The following is a 17052-nucleotide window of genomic DNA, read 5'->3' on the forward strand; positions in this document are numbered from 1 at the left end:
CAATTTGGTAGTTGAACAGGCCCAAATTAAAGTTGGCCTGGTTTGTGTTTCTCTGTGTGTTGGGATGGGTGGGGGCGGGGCAGGGAGCAGAAATCTTTCCCTAGAAATGCTTCAGCTAGAGTTTTTGTTGTCATTGATACAAAACTGAAAGGTTGTTTCGTATAAACACCAATACGTTTTCTCATGCCAAAATGGTAGGTATTTTAGTTCATTATCTCTGTAACCAACATTCATTTGCTTTTTAAGCATCCTTGCCCAGCTTTAGTCTGGAGGACCAGGTATTTCCAGAAATGGCCTCCTTAAGCTGTGCCAAAGCTTGATAGACAGATATATTCATGGCTTCCCTCAGCTGCATTAAACTATGCTTGCGAACGTCCAGGCAAGGCTCTCCTCTCCTTAAAGGGTGATTGTGTTTTACAGCAGAACTCTTGCCTTGGGCACTGAGATTTGGAACATATTGTTGTATCGGTTACGATGCCTGATCTGATGCAGTCATGGAGTCTAAAGTCATCGTTTCTTGAGAGCAGCAGGCGGCTCACACCAGTCCCCTTGTGGGCACAGTGGCTGCACTGGTCAATAAAACTAAATTTTAACTGTCAAAATTGCCCAGAGCTGTATAGATAAAATAATAAATGAACAATTTTGATCCATGAATCAAAGCCATACATTTAAAACCAACAAAAGTGAAAGTTAGCTTCCCTGTTGTGTATGTCTTTCAAGCGTTTGTGTATTTTACCAGATTGTTCTTGTAAAATCGTTTACTTGGCTCTTCCTGAAAGCCTCTTCAAATAAGAGAAGCAGGAAAAGAGTTTCCCTTAAGAGCAGGATGGGAGTGAAGGCATATGGGGTGGAGCTTGAAACAGTATACTTAGGAGCTGGCCTCCCCCTCCCCAAAACCTGCAGTAGCATGGTGCAGGCTCTGCTTCGAGAAGGCTCCCTGGGCACCACTATACTATGGGTGTGGTAAGGAAGTAGCTGACAGGAAATAGCAAGATTAAGCAGGAAGAGGAAAAAAATAAGTTAATGAGGTCTTAAAAATGTTTTGATGCTCTTTGGGTGAAAATATCATTTGCCATGGGTTAGACATCTTAGTGAGTGAGCCAGTTGTATTCTAAAAATGCATCGGAAACTAAAGCTAAACTGAATTCAGAGAAGCAGTGCTTTGACAGCGCCTTTTCTGGTCAACAGAGAACTCCTGGACAGGTGGCATGCCAACTCAAAGGGCTGATGGGGAAAGGACAAAAGATTTGCAGAGAGACAACCCTAAACACAGCATTAGATTTGAGACACCAAGATCTTTAACTTCACTGATAAAAGCTAGTCATTGACAAACCCATCTGCTTTCCCAACTACTTCACACTGCACCCAAATGGGGATTTATTGAGGCCCTTCATGCCAGGGAAAAGGATCTCAAACAGCATCTCCAGAAGGCCTTATTCTTGAACTTTTACATTTATTTACTTGTTTGGTGCATGCATGCATGTGTTCATTGTGTGTGTGTGTACGTGCGTGCGTGCGTGCGTGCGTGTGTGTGTGTGTGTGTGTGCATACACCACAGTGTGCACATAGAAGTCAGCAGATAACTTGAAGGAATTAGTTTTCTTTTTTTGATCATGTGGGTTCTGGGGATCATCAGGCTTGGAAGCAAGTGCCTTCATCCTCTGAACAATTTCATCAGTCCCTTGTCTTTATTTTAAGCTATGCTCAGAGATTGTCAGGTTTCTTACCCAAACTGGGACAGTTTGGAACATAAAAGGCGATCTACTAATTGTGCCTGGCAGTAGCCATAGGCCGTAACATACAGTCGTCTCCTGATTTAAAACTTTCATATTGCCCATTTCCCTCGTAGTTTCTTAGAAAGCAGTATAGGGGGTGAATACTAAAATAGCCAGTGTAGGAAAGCCTGCCTCCTGCCCTGCAAGCCCTCAGTCTTTGCCACAAAGATCAAATCCACAAATTCCCCTGACCACAGTGTCCCTTTTGTAGCAGAGTTCTTGCTCCTTACTCAAGATGACACAAAGTTCACATGCGGAAGACCCTTAGCATTTTCCAGGGACCATGCTGAAAGCCTGGGGATCCGTTCATATTCCCAGCAGGCTGGTTTGGAGCTGATGGCTTGAGGGACTTCCTAAGAGCAAACCCTCTTTTACTAACATTTCTGACAAGAGCTCTTCTTTATTTTTTTTTAATTGCTTCCTTTGAGAAATTACAGAAAAATGATATCAGGGTAAAGATTTATGCTGGCAGGAAACAGTTGAGTTTTTTTTTTTTTTGTTTTTTTGTTTTTTTTGGTAACACAAGGATAGAAATGATGGAATTGACTTAGCTTGTTCCTTCTTTTCATAATTTTTAAATTTTAAGTTAATTTTCGCCTCAACATTCAAAGTAATGGCTTTTATTGTGGCACGTTCATACATATATCCCATTATATTTTGTTCTTATTCATCTCCCACCCCCACTGCTCTTCCCCTCCTCTCCCTCCTCTTCTCCTCTTGTTGGATCCTTACCTCCTCCCAACAGCCACATCTGCTTCCATGTCGTAGTTACCCGCCTTTCCTCCTCCTGCTCCCTCCCTCCCTCCCTCTACCTCCTCTGTGAAATGGCCTCCATTTTCATCACACACACACACACACACACGAGAAAACAAAGTAAATAACTGTATATAAGGCACTGAGCCCAGCAGTGGTGGCACACACCTTTAATCCCAGCACTCTGGAGGCAAAACCAGCCTGGGCTACAGAGTGATTTCCAGGACAGCCAAGCTGTTATACAGAGAAATCCTATCTCAAACAAACAAAAAGACACTAAACTCTGGTTCCCATAGATACATGTAAGTTTGATCATTTTTTAATATTCTACAATGAGGATGATGGAGACTGTTGTACATGCTGCTTTTTAGGGGAAACACCAACCCCATGCACCACCACATTCAGTGTGGCTTCTTCCCTTTATTCTGTTTCTTGAGTCCAATCAACTTTTGTCCTTTGAGTATATTGCGAATAATAAAGTTGGTCATAAAGCTAATAATAATTTCTTTAAAAAATTTTTAGATTTTCTTTGTTTAGTGTGTGTGTGTGTGTGTGTGTGTGTGTGTGTGTGTATGTGTGTGTGTGTGAACATCTGTGTACAATTCAAAGAGCATGTGTGGTCAGAGTACACCTTATGGGAGTCAGTTCTTTGTGTCATGTGCATCCCAAGAATCCAGCTCAGGTTGTCAGGCTTGTCACCAAGCACCTCTACCTGCTTAGCCATTTCAACAGCCCTAAGAATTTTGTTTTGTTTCTTTTGAGTTTTTGAGAGATGATTTCTTTGTGTAGCCCTGACTGTTCTGGAACCTTCTATAGACTAGGCTGGCCTTGAACTCGCAGAGATCCATTTTCTTCTGCCTCCCAACTGCTGGAATTAAAGGTGTGCACCACTGGATTAGAAAACACCAGTTTGCTGTGGGAATATAAGGTGGGAAACCCCTCACCTAGACAGAGCCATAATGGAAGCTATTTAAGGTGACCCTTAATTTTGAGAAGATGATTGAAAGTTAACTAGGCAAGAGGTGAATGGGAAAACATTTTGGCCTCAGGAAGGGTGTTTGTCTAGCATGCTCTTGGGTCCCCAGCTCCACAGGGAGAAAATAAAATGAAGTAATGATTTGAGTATGGCTACTTTTCTAAATTTTTGATTGTTAGTGAATTTTTGTGTTAGTGAAAACATGGTCATCTAAGGAATTTATATTATGGCATAGCAATTGTCACACAGCTTGGAATTTGAGATCATGAAGCAATTGTTCCCATGGCTTTGGGCAAAAAGAAAAGGAGGAGAAATTGTGTCTTGACTTTTTAGATACGTTACCATCTAATTTTGCCTCCAATGAGCTCATTCTAATTTGAAATACATGGCTGCGCATTGCTATATATCTTGAATCATTTGCTGGTGAAGATTCACACGCCAATGCATTAGTGGATTTCTCATAGATTTTTTAAAAAATGTATGTGTGGTCACTCCCAACACTGTGTTTCAAGTAAGCAGGGTGCTTTGAAAAGCCAGTAGGCTTGATTTGACCCCCTTGTTTATTTTTGGCTTATACCTCCTTTAAATATAGTAATTGCTTTTTCTCCAGAGGGTAGCATGTGTACAAATAATTCCAACGCCTTCTTCACACACAGGCTGTGGCATTGGCTTTTGAGTGTGGATTAGAGGTATGAGTCATGAGGGCTTCTTAAATGTAGCCAGTATTATTTGTAAGTGAACTATAGACCAAGTCTGGGAACCTCTTAAATGTAGGCACTGGTTCACTCAAGACCTTACCCAACCAATTTTATTCCCTTACCCAAAAGATTGTATTTTCTCTGTTACACTGAGCCAAGACAAGATTGCCAAGTCCTTACCAAGTTTAGACTTTCGTGGGCACAACTAGCATTAGCCAAGGTATCCTTGTGTCCTAACAAAGCATGACAGAGACCTAGAGGAGACTAGAATAGGCAACTGTAGGATGGAGCGACGTGATACAATTTGGGAGTTGTGGAGAATATCACAATGGAAGAAGCATTTGAACTGAGAGTTAAAGGCAGGCAGAGGTTCCGGTAAAGATGGATGGGGAAAGAGATTGCTCAAATAGTTCATGGTAAGCACAGAGAACCTTCAAGACAAAGATTCTGAGGCTAGGGAGATGTCTCAGTCAGTACAGCCCGGAAGACCGGACTTCCACCTGAGCACACAAGTAAAATAGATGTAGAAATGGTTCACATTGTAATCTCATCACCAAGACAGAGGGATCCCTGGGACACACTGACCAACCAGCTAAACCTAAAAGTGATAAGGCCCGAGTCCCAGTGAAATAGCCTGCTTTCAAAAGGTGGATAGGAGAAAAGACACCTGAGATTAATCTCTGGCCACCACGTGTCTGCAATACATATCAACACCTACCAGCACACACTTGTGTCCCAGCACAAACACACATCTTCACCCATGCACACGCACATGAATAACATTTGAAAAGAAGATGCGTGGATAAGCTTAGAGAGGAAGCTGAGGGCCTAGGAAAGATCCAGTTAAAGATCTTAGCAGATTCCAGCCGCACGGGAACTTCTATGACAGGCTGACAGTTTGAGTCTTTAAGTCACATGTAGAGGGGAGGTGTCATGCATAGAGTCACACACTCACTGTAGAGCAGAAATAAAAACAATTCTTTCTGGGTCTCTATCAAACCGTGGTACATCAGCCCATCTGACCACAAAGTACTCTTAGTCACCCAAGTTCAAGCACATGAGACTTAATCTCTGCTGAATCACTGTAGCCATGAAAATCTACATGGATCCAACGTTCCTGGCATAGTACCATGTTTGTAAAAAACTAAAACAGGCTAAATGAATCAAATCAATTGACAACTAGGGGTCTGGAATATAATCTAGGCTTATGAAGTAAATTGCACATTCTGATGTGTGAGTCACAGGGTTTACACACATGATTTCTGGCAAGTTCTAATTCAGTGCAATTTATCTGTATCTTGGAAGTTATGCACACACATGTGAACACTCATAGATGTGCACACATATACACACACAGATTAACATCTCCAGAAGCAGGTAGATCTAAAGGGAAACACATCTCTGGCAGTTGTTGCCTGCAACATGGGTTTCTTACTTTCTGATCATTTTTCTCACCTGCAAAATGAAGCCAATTATACTCACCTCACAGAATTCTTACTAGAATCAAACTATCCAAATACATCTCCAGGTTCAATGTGTAGCGTGTAGCTGTTCTCAATCAATTATTATAGTTTAGTTTAATTTATATTCTTTATTCTTTAAATTAAAAAATTATATGTGTGTGTGTGTTTCGTCTGCATGTATGTCTGTGTGCTATGTGTGTGCCTGATGCTAATATATGTCAGAAGAGGGCATTGAATCACCTGGGATTGGAGATACAGATGTGAGATGTCATATGTATTTTGGGAATCAAACCCAAGACTTTTGGATGAGCAGTCAATGTTCTTAACCAGTGAATTATCTCTCCAGACCAATTTGTGTTCCTTTGTTGTTGTTGTTGTTTTGTTTGTTTTTGGGTTTTTAATTGATTTTTATTGAGCTCTACATTTTTCTCTGCTCCCCTCCCTGTCTTTCCCCTCCCTTCCAACCATCTCCCAAGGTCCCCATGCTCCCAATTTACTCAGATGATCTTGTCTTTTTCTACTTCCCCCAATTTATATTCTTTAATAACAAAGTAGAGAATAAAAGTCTGACTCTTGTGTTCACAAAGGTTTGGGAAGTAAGACACACCATAACTGGTTCCTTGAAATGCTATATCACTCCTGTGGACTTGACTGCACTCTGGTGAGAAAGACTAACATTTCAGAGAGACTGGAAATGACAAAATATTGATTCCTTACTTGACCTACACATCCAGCACAGGCTGGCTCCACGTCTCTGCCCCACAAGGTCAGTTAGGGGTCCAGACACATGGGTTCCAGAAAAGAAAGTGGTACCGAGACCTCTGCTGGAAGAGAGTTGGGTTTTGTCAACTCTGCTCCACCACTTGACTTCACCCCTTCAAGGCACTGAGATCCTCAGAAGGTTTGGGGAAAAGAACCAGAGAGTTGGATAAACTAGCCATTGTCCTTACTGTGAGCCTCACTACAGTTACCCAGGGCCCTCATGCTATGCTCAAAGCAGCCTGACCTAAGTCCTTCCTCCCAGAGGGCATCACCACAGTCCTCCAGTCTCCTCATGTGGAGCGCTCTGGGTGATGCTTGATCAACTCACCATCCTGCTTATTCACAATTTTTCTTGATCTGTATATAAAAGGAAAAGACACTGAGAGCTTTGAAGGACACCTGTCAAGGGATGGCTGCGTTCTTCCACTGGGCTGCCTCAGCTCGGCTTCTAACCCTCTGTTCCCTGCAGTCCTAGGCTTTACTCCATGAAGATCATTGTTCCCATTCCCTTCCTTGGTCATACCTCAAGGGAGGCTGAGAGATGTGCTTTTCCTGGAAGCAAAATAAATTCCTGGGTACATTTAACACCAATAAACAATCAGAGCACTTGGCACAGTGGCTCAAACCTTTATCTCAGCAATTGGAAGTCAGAGGCAGGTGGGTCTCTGTGAGTTCAAGGCCAGTCTAACCTACAGTGAGTTCCAGAGCAGCCAGGACTAAGAAGAGAGATCCTGTCTTAAAGAACCAAATCAAACAAACAAAAGCCAACCAAACAAAGAGATAGGAATAGTTGTGGTTTTAAATATGTAAGTCTTAGCAGCTTCTTTGGACCATGTTGGTGGCTTAGGGAGAATTTAGGAAAATGTCAGGGCTGCCATATGTTTTCATCCATTCCAACAATGTGCACATTCCTTTTGTGATATATTTTAAGATTATTCTTTTTCTTCCTTTTTGGCCCCATTTACCTCCTTTTCTCACAATGCTACACACACGTGTGTGTGCACACATACCCTCTACCGATGCCCTCTAATGCTCTCTCTATGTATTTCTTTTTCACTCTGTTTCTTGAGTACAATTTACTGGGTATCTCACTCTTAATTGAAAATTTCTTTTAATGTTTTTTTTTAAATATTGTATGTGTATGTTTGCATGTGTTGGAGGTGGCGTAAGTGTAGGGTATGTATGTCACAGCGAATGCATTGAGGTCAGAGAACAACTTTGGGACTTGGTTTGCACCTTCCACCATAGGGTCCAGTGATCAAAATCAGATTGTTGCAAGATCCTATACCTCCTGAGCCATCTTGTCCGACCCCTTAATTGAAACTTCTCCCCTGACAAAAATATTCTATGAAATTACTGTAGAAAATATACTTTTAATTTTGCATTTCTCATGAATCAACCTTTAGATTTCAACTGTTTGCTTAAAATTTTTCTCAATTTCATAACCACAAACGTGTAGTAAGTCATGTACATAAAGATTTATTTCTTTACTTATTTCACATTTATGACAGGTTAAGTGGGGGCTTGTTCTACACCTTATTCTTATGTGCAGATTGCTAAAAACCCCACATCACAATTAGCATTCGGGAAAGAAGAAAATTTCACACTGATTCTTAAAGGTTCTTCCCCCCAAATATCAGATTGTTTCCCCCAAATTCCAAGGCCACATCTAACTCCAAAATGCATGGAGAAGGACTGTCCTCCCAAGGTGTCGGAAAGATCAAAATGTTTGTTTGTGGTCTTGTTTCTGTTGCAGTCACTCTACTTTCCAGGAATCCACACTCCAGCCAAGATAGTTTCTCACAGATGTGTCCAGAGGTTCTTCTCCTCGGTGACTCCAGATCCTGTCAAATTGACAATCAGTATTCTTCCTCACACCTGCTCACTATACAACTTAGATCTAATTCGGTTCATTCATTCATTCATTCATTCATTCATTTTTATGGCTGTTCGCTTGTTCTGCAGTGCTAGAGATCAAACACACATGGTGCTTTGCATACCGATGCAAGCACATCTCTCCAGGGCTATATCTGCAGTCCCATAATATTTAATACCCTATCTTACTCTATGTTTTATTGGTAAGAACTCAATACTTGAGACTGGGTAAGTTCTAAAGAGTGGAGTGTAGCACACAGTTTGTATCCAAGGACAGAGGACTGATCTTGGTAGTGGACTTCTTGCTGGCAGAGTCCCATAGAAACGCAAAGCATCACAAATGTGCTCTGGCCCCTTCATCCTCTGCAGAGTCACATTGGGCTCCATTTCAGACATCTAATCCCAACCCTAATGACTTCCAAACATTCCCCCCTTGATGATCCACAGTAGGACTCAGTTTCTATACTTTTGGTACCCCACAGTGGGGGTTAACTTGTAATGTGAACCTTGAAGGAAGCAACCCATCTTCAAACTCAGATCATTATGACACAGCATCTTTGTTCTATGAATACTGGGCTCACTCTTCTTGTCACCTGCAAAATATTCTTACTTATCCAGTGAAAACTTCTAAGTCAAAGCAGGTATCTATCTCATGCTCTTTCTGCATTCTCTGACTAACAATGACTGTTGTCAGGACTGGTGCCTTTGGCCCCCAAATCAAATGCCTCTCTTGTAAAGAAAAAGTTTAGAGGTACATTTCAAATATAATTTTATTATTATATGTTGGGGACTAGTTTTTCAAATATTTGCTCCCTTCTAATAATTTAAATGTGTTTGAGTTTATACAGTGTCCCCTAGTTTTACTATTTATTATGTGTAACTATGCATCTATAATATAGCCACACAAATACATACAACTGTAGATACAAATTACACAGTCATGCACAATTATCAAAGAAGCAAAAAGGTCTCATTCAAACAAAATAAGAGTCAGGCATAGCGGTATACATCAGTAACGCCTGCATTTAATAAGCAGAAGCAGGAAGATTAAGAGTTTGGAGCCAGCATGGGCTACAAACTGAAACCCTGTTCATATTCCACCCCCAAACAAAGTAAGAATGGAAATAACTTTAACAACAACCACTCAGAGCAACAAAAAAAGCTGGTTCTGATGATAAATGAATATTTCATGCAGTATCTCCATAAAAAGGTAGAAGTGCCAAACATAATGCATTTGGCAGGCTGAGACAGGAGGATTGAATGGGTCCAAGGACAGCCTGGGCTACAAGTCAGAGGAAATAACAGTGGGCAGGCTGAGGCAGGAGGATTGAATGGGTCCAAGGACAGCCTGGGCTACACAGTGAGAAATAATGAAAACAAAGTTCATAGAGGGATGTTGCTGCTTCTCAAATCCATTAGATGACCCTGTGACGATGTCATTTATTAAACGTATCTGTTATAAAAACCCAACTGTTTAGAATTTGAGATTTTGCATATTATAGGCAGACTGGCTCCTATTCCTGGAAATGTATGGCCTCTCTGACACCTGACACCTCCATCCTCATTAAGTGTGTTGAATGATATGAACTTCTGCGATACTGCAAGAGCCATAAGAATCATCTGTGTCTATATAATTTGTATCTACAATACTATACACTGTTTGCCTATAAAATATATGTGTGAAGATTGATTAGAATAAAGGTTGTTTTCATGAAAGGAGGGACAGACAGACATATCCTTACATCTATGCCTAGCAAGCAAGGCAGCATACTGTTCCTCACCAGGTATTCTAATTCTTAATCTCTGCCTGATAATTAAAGTCTTAATTTATTAAAGAAGAAAATTAAGATTGGATTCTAGTTATTTGACTAGAATGAAAACCGTCGTGAGCTCCAAAGATGAAAGTGTTGCCACGTTTCTGTGTGGAGAGCCGCGAAAGCTCTTTCAGAAAGCCTACTGCTAAGGCAATGATGTATCACTTTTACTTTCATTATATGTTTTTAATCAGAGCGTGACTTCACACTAGACAAAGCGATGCTTTATGCATGGGCTCACTTGTTTTTGCTAAAATCTTCTGACATGATTAATTTTCCTTTAATGCCTTTGTCTTGTTGTAATGGTAAGGATGATGGGTATAAACCAGGCACAAATACATGCTTTTCCATTATGATGCCTCTGAGCATTAAAAATATCTTAGATGAAAGGGAAAAAAATCACACGAGACTGGTCTGACTGGAATTAAATTTCTTGCTACCTGAACACACAGTGCATGAGATTAAAAAAAAATGATTCAGTCATTGTTTTTAGTTTTATTTTGGGTATTTTTATAGCAATTTATTCATCTGTATGATGAGATCTGAGGAGGGAGAGAGATCGGAGTGCATGGATTTCTTGATCGCATTTGTGGCTCTGCAACAATCCTTCCCTCATAGAGTAAAGAGACCACACTGTTAACCCATTCTGTGCCAGGAGTGTATGTCACCAGGCCAAAGGACATCGGGATATGGCGTCTCCAGAACTTAGACATACATGGGCTCATTTCTGCTCATATGGATTTTCCATCAAAAATGATTATATAAAATAGATATTATTTGTCCAGTTACACAAAGCAAGGACATAGTCCTGAACTCAGGACCACGAGGGGTGCACCCACACACTAAGACAATGGGGATGTTCTATTGGGATCTCACCAAGGCCAGCTGGCCTAGGTCTGAAAAAGCATGGGATAAATCCGGACTAGCTGAATATAGCGGACAATGAGGAATACTGAGAATTCAAGAACAATTGCAGTGGGTTTTTGATCCTACTGCACGTACTGGCTTTGTGGGAGCCTAGGCAGTTTGGATGCTCACCTTACGAGACCTGGATAGAGGTGGGCAGTCCTTGGGCTTCCCACAGGTCAGGGAACCCTGATTGCTCTTCGAGCAGATGAGGGGGGGGGGGGACTTGATCGGGGGAGGGGGAGGGAAATGGGAAGCGGTTGTGAGGACGAGGCAGAAATCCTTAATAAATAAATAAATTAAAAAAAAAGAAAAAAAAACAAAGCAAGGACATAGACGATTTGCAGAAGGAAACAGTTTAATAAGTGGGACCCTGTTTGTGAGTAGCCGTTGAGGGATTGGTTCCGCCATAGTCATATTCTCCTCTCTCCCTAATAAATGATGGAGATATATCTGTAGTATGGGTGTGGCAACTCCTTCCTTCTACACATCCTGTATGCTTGTTTTATACCAAGTAAATCCTGTTCCAACAAAAACATCATCCAGCACTATCAGGTGCACTTGATACAGTCCTGGAGATCTCCTCCACCTATGCAGTTCCATGAGGGAACTACTACCCACAGCTGGCTTCTGGACGCTTCCGTGAGGCTGATATGACTGGAAAGCTGATTTCCTCTTTCCATTTTACCATGCGACATCACTCTTTTAGAGCAAGTGGCCTCTGAATCGATAGCACAGCCCTGGTAGTGAAAGCTGGGTGGTGGTGCTGTCCACCTCCTCAATCCAATCTAGTCCCCTAAAGGGGGAAAAAGTGTCTCTTGTTTTATTTTTGTTGCTATGAAAAGAATGTTCTGACAGAATGCCATTGAGGAAGAAAAGGGTTTGTCTAGCTTTTAATTACAGGTAACAGGTCTTTGTTTTGGGGAAGTCAATACAGAAATATCACATCCACAGCCAAGAGCAAGAGAAAACAAACGCCCCCTTGGTTACTCTCACCCAGCTTTCTTTACTCATGTATGGTTCAGGGCCAAGACCATAACAAGGTCCTGCCCTCTGGGCTGGGTCAGCCAATCAGCAATCAAGGCTGCCTCCCAGGCATTCAACAGACCAACCTGATCTAGACAGTTCTTAGTCAATGCTCCTTTCCTAGGTGATTGTTTTGTGGGATGGTGACATTTTAAAACTAACCACCCCAGTGAGCTTCATGTATATATATAATCTAAACTGAAAAGCACAATAACCCCGTGTGGCCCATGGTCCTGTGCTAGGACTTCACCTTTTGGCTTCTCAGGATAATTTCACGAACCCTGTGTTTTCATCTGAGTTACCTGATACATTTCTATCCAGGGGCTGTTGTTGTTATTGTACTGGGTCCCTTCAGACAACACCACAAAGCCTACAGCCACATTCATGGGAGTTCACAAAAATGGATTAAGAAGCAAAGTGACAAGGAAGTAACTGGTTTTGCCTTAGAGCATCCTAATGCTGTAACCCTTTAATACAGCTCCTTACGCTGCGGTGACGTCCAACCATAAAATTATTTTCATTGCTACTTCATAACTCTAATTTTGTCATTGTTATGACTCATAAAGTAAATATCTGAAATGAAATGCAGGATATCTGATGTGTGACCCCTGTGAAAGGGTCTTTTCGATCCCGAAAGTCATGATCTACAGATTGAAAAACACACCCCTTAGAGCCTTTGGATCTTAGTATGGGAAGTAGGCTGTGAAATGTTTCCAAGGGCTGCTGATGTGATAATGCACTAAGTACCTAAGACAACAAAAATATTTTCCCGCTGTTTGGAAGCCAGAAGTTTTAGAGTATATCAGAGCCGTGCTGGGATCCAAAGACCTAAGGCAGAATCAATTCCTCTTTTACCCCTGGTAAAGTGCCTCGCTTCTGGTAGTTCTTGTAACGCTTGGTGCCCTGTAGCTTAGAAGTGTCTGTCTGCTTCTTCCATGGCATTCCTGTGTCCCTCCTCTATAGCTCACGTTTTTCTCATTTCTCTTATAAACATAGCTGCCTTTGTGTTTAGGACATACCCTAGCCCAGTATGGCCTCGTCTTCCTGGATCTTTATCTTTAGAAATGCCGTTTCCAAATCAGGTCACATTTACTGCTTCTAGGTATAAGAATTTGACCTTTCTTTTCTTGGAGACACAATCAACTTCCTGCACCAAGATACTGATACACACAAGGGAAAGAGAAAAGTCTCTAGTCACTTCATTCATATTTATCCATTTGACTCTCACAATAACCCTCTGCTGCAATAGGCATTAGTTTTATTTATACTTCAGATGTCTATGTGGAGGCACAGAGACGTGGAGTGATTTGCTCAAGGTCACACAGATGGTAAATGGCAATGCCAGAATGTATACCAAATAAAGCCCCAGAGCCCGCACCCTTGCTGCTCCTCATTACTCTGGTAATAGCAGAGCACATGCTGCAAGAGGAATTAGAACTAGAACGACAGTCGACAGGCTCCTTGATCATTTCCTGCAGAAAAAAAAAAAACAATATGCCCCGCACAAATAGAGTACGCCGCATCGTAGACATGCTCCCTTGCTGAACCTTCCATGCTAACCTTTGTTTGAAATTGAAGACTGAAGAAAGACTACAGCAATGAATTCTAGCAAACACCCTTTTTCTTATCTTCGGACTTGGTCATCTATTGGATGATATCTATTGGATAATGTTCTGAATTATTCTGCTAATGTTGTGCTCTACTTCAGTTCATTTGTACGTATTATAACTTCATTGCCTCCCTAGAATAAGTTAAATCATAAAGTATCTTTAAAAGAAAGAGGAGGGAAGAAAAGGAGGGCTTTTGGGTTATTTTCTAGTGAAAGTTATTTTAGCACAATATGTTCCTTTTTCCCGGAACACTGGATGATTCCAACATCCCTTTCTTTGTGTACTTCCTCCCTTTTAAAAAAAATCATAACTGCAAGGTCTTTGTACCAAGATACTAAAGAAAATATTCCTTAGTTTAGTCTGGTGGTACACACATTTAATCTTGGCACTTGGGAAGCAGAAGAAAGCAAATAAGTTCCAGGCCAGCTTTGTCTACACATGAGTTCCAGGACAGCCTTGTCTGCACATGAGTTCCAGGACAGCCTTGTCTACGTATGAGTTCTAGGACAGCCAGGGTTATATAGTGATATCCTGTGTTACAAAAAGAATGAAAAAGACCATCTACCTGACGAGGTACTAATGAAGTATAGGTACTCTTTGATTGTGAGATATTAGCAGACTTCAGGTCGTGGCTTTCTGTTCATTCACAAATTTGTCTGAAGTTTTTTCATTACTATGACCATTAACTTTACCAAGTATCAGAATCTTCTTTTATGTGTGCATAAATATTTCATGGGATAATTTTTTTCCATTTTAGAGTCTTTGGGGATTTTTAAACAGTAAGACATCCTTTTATTCTTTATTCTTGTCAAAAACCCTAGTCATTCTCCTCACCTGAGCAATAATCAAAAGATAGGAGCAGGTGAATTAAGGAGAAGTGTAATGGTTGTTTGCTTTCAATTAGATCATGAAATTTACAGGGGTTTGATATGCCATATTGTGACTGTCACAAATGCATGCAAATGGGTTTCTAAATATAATCCAGGCAACAGTCCAGGCTGGCTCTCATAATTGACTTGAATCTCTAATGTCCAGATCAGTTGTGAAGCCAGCATCGCAGCCTCATCCCCCAGGCTTCCCTTTAGTTAGTTCAGCCCTAAGCGTAAAAGTATCCATAGACACAGGTATAATGTAAAGTCAGGAGGCGAGAACTACCGAACGCCTTTTCTTCACTTATTAATCTTTGTTGACATTTTGAAATATTTAGATTTCCTATACTATAATTTAAAAAATAGTGCTAAAATACAGTGTGATGAGATAATCATATTAAGTAAATTAAGTCAATCTCAGAAAGGGAAATATTGTATGTCTTCTATCACTTGTGGGGCAGGGTTGGGATGGGAGAGGATAAAGAGTTACTGAGGGAATATGCTTAAAATACATTGTATACATGCATGAAAATCAATTTATGGAAATCAATGAAATAAAAATGTAAAAAAAAACAGAAACAGTGCATATTTTTAAAGAAGAGGCTTTTGTTTCTAGTATTGCCTATAATTTAGTCATTGGCAAATAGGATTGCTGTTGCCTGATTCTCTCATGTACTACATAAAACCAGGCATGAGAGTCCAGTTCTTTTTTCAGCTCAACTGGCTTCCTACAGAGGGAAAAAGCCCTGCAAAGCCATGGGCTGTGTGTACCCCAGCCAGCTCCTTATAAGTAGATGTGGCTGTCAAAAGAGTCTACCAAGAGGCAGGACAGAACGGCACAAATCCATTAATGCCCCTGGAAAATAACAGGACGGCTCTTCTGGTGACAGTGGCTCCCTAGCATCGTCCTCATGCATGCTAATTCGTTAAGCAGAACTGATGGGGACAGAGAAATTCCAGAGCTCTGTGAGGGCATCTGTTTTCCTTGTTTGCAGAATGCTCTATGTCACTTGAAAGAATGCAAATAGCAAATACATGCATATAAACATATTTCCCAGGATAAATAATTCCACTGCCAACTTTTCCTTCTGAGAAAAAATGTGTTAGCAGTCATTGTTTATTCAGTTGTCAGCAAAGATTTTCTGTAAAGAGCCATCTATAAATATTTGGGGCTTTGCAGCCATAAGGTCCCTGTTGCAACTACTCAACTTCATCCTTGTAGCAAAAAAAAAAAAAAAAAAAAAAAAAAAAAAAAAAAAACCAGCCATGAACAATCAATGAATAAGCACGGCTGTGTTTCAGTAAAAACTTCATCAACAAAACAGTATGAACAGGATTGAGGAGCAGGTTGGAGCTTGCCACTCTTCTTTAGACTAAGGATCTAGCAATTTATTTACAAATTATACCATTTGATAATGAAACAATGATTGTTGTAATATATTAATAATTATTATTTATTATACTGCCCAAGTTCTTTGCATGTATTAGTTCATCTAGTGCTCACACTGTACTCTGATGTCAACTCTATGACCCCCACTGCCAGGAGGGAAGACTCCAGGGCAAAGAGCAGTCAAATAACTTGTCCAACGCCATGAGTCAGAAGCACGGCCATAATGTTTTCAGAGTTCAACCCATAAACCACACAGGCCAGTGACTCTCAAGGAATCTTTTTGACCTTCATCTTTAACTTCAAAGGCCAACACTATTCTGAATACAAACAAAAGGCTTTCTTTGCCAGCAACATGAGGGTAGATATTATGTTTTTCGCTGGGTGACTTCAAATCCCCATGCCTGGCTGGTACACACTGGTTGTTGTTGTATGAGAGGGTCAGACTTCATGCAGTGCCAGAGCTATGAGAAGTACTAGAAGCAAGCAAACACGGGTTCATAATGCCTTGGAGTCCTCTAGCAGGGAAATACAGATTGCGATGAGGCTCCAACCTTCAAACAGTATTGTAGCATCTCAATGGATGGAGGTACTTTATGCTAACACACATTATGCATTTGAACTCACAAATCTATGACATAACCCAAGCCTATTTGAAGATTATGTATGCAAAAGAAGGGATGAAAAATTGAAGAAGAAGAATTTTTATTTTAGCAATACCAAAATGATTAATGAACATTCAATTGAACAGTTATGTGTCCAGCATTGTGTTAAACACATAGCAAACATCTTCTTATTACTGCTTTATGAGAGGCAGATGTATGTGAGAAAAACATATACATAGAGACACCCCGATAAACTGTTCAAACCTAGAATATGTGGGACTTATGTCCTGGGGTGGCATAAAGCCTATGTTCAGTTCTGCACAACACCCTTCTGGGATGTACTCTCCTTCCAGGGCCTCATGGTAATGCAGGCAGAAAACTGTTCAATGCAGAACCTTGTGCTTGCTGCCTCTGTTTAAAAGTACAGGTAGCTGGGTCCAGAGTCTGCCTCAGTCCTACACCCTTCTACATTGAATTTACGATTTTTAAAGACTTTGGAAATGCTATTTGTTGTTTATTTTTGTAATGCTTGT

At 40.8% G+C, this 17052-nt stretch overlaps 1 protein-coding gene across 1 annotated transcript in view; it reads left to right on the forward strand.

Annotated features, from left to right (window-relative positions):
- The window catches only part of LOC121453511 (kelch-like protein 14), a 104346-nt gene that overhangs the window by 29930 nt on the left and 57364 nt on the right, over positions 1–17052 (forward strand). The gene's annotated exons all lie outside the window — the stretch shown is intronic.

Source organism: Microtus oregoni, unplaced genomic scaffold (assembly GCF_018167655.1).
Source record: "Microtus oregoni isolate MIOR12 unplaced genomic scaffold, Mior012 000011F_ref0000422, whole genome shotgun sequence".
Lineage (NCBI taxonomy): Eukaryota > Metazoa > Chordata > Mammalia > Rodentia > Cricetidae > Microtus > Microtus oregoni.